The following is a 588-nucleotide window of genomic DNA, read 5'->3' as shown; positions in this document are numbered from 1 at the left end:
TCCCCCTCCATCCCTGTGCGTCCCTTTCCAGCTCGTCCCGTGGGGAAGCTGCCAGCCCAGGCTCTCCTGTAGGGAGCTGTGCTGCAGCTGTGCCTCCCCTGTGATTCCCTGCACTGAGCCAGACCCCAGGGATCACCCTGGAGCCATCCAGCCTCGGGCTTTTCAGAGACAGCCCTGCAGGGCCAGCCTGGGCTGCCCAGACAGGGCTTTCCCTCCTGCCCTGCTGCCCCTACACCGCTCACTCTCACATTTCCCCTGCATTTTCCTGCCTTCCCGAGCTGTGCTGCTGCTGCTGCCAGCCCCAGGACTCCCTGCACCCTCCTGGGACAGGCAGGAGCAGGCACCCATCCTCTCCTGGGACAGGCAGGAGCAGGCACCCATCCTCTCCCCACATCACATGGCATGGGAAGCTCCCTGCCCTGGCTTCCAGCATCAGCAGCGGCTGCCATGCAGAAGCCAGTGCCAGGAGTGGGGTTCCCAGCCCTGGCAGGGGCTGCTCCCCAGCCCACCCAGCCCTTTGTAAGCCATAGGGGAGCCTGGACCCCCCTGCAGCCCCCCAGCTCACCGCCAGCGCACCCCACGGCACAG

This window comes from Zonotrichia albicollis, chromosome 27, assembly GCF_047830755.1.
Source record: "Zonotrichia albicollis isolate bZonAlb1 chromosome 27, bZonAlb1.hap1, whole genome shotgun sequence".
Lineage (NCBI taxonomy): Eukaryota > Metazoa > Chordata > Aves > Passeriformes > Passerellidae > Zonotrichia > Zonotrichia albicollis.
The sequence above is the reverse complement of the archived record's forward strand: the minus strand, read 5'-3'. Positions refer to the sequence as shown.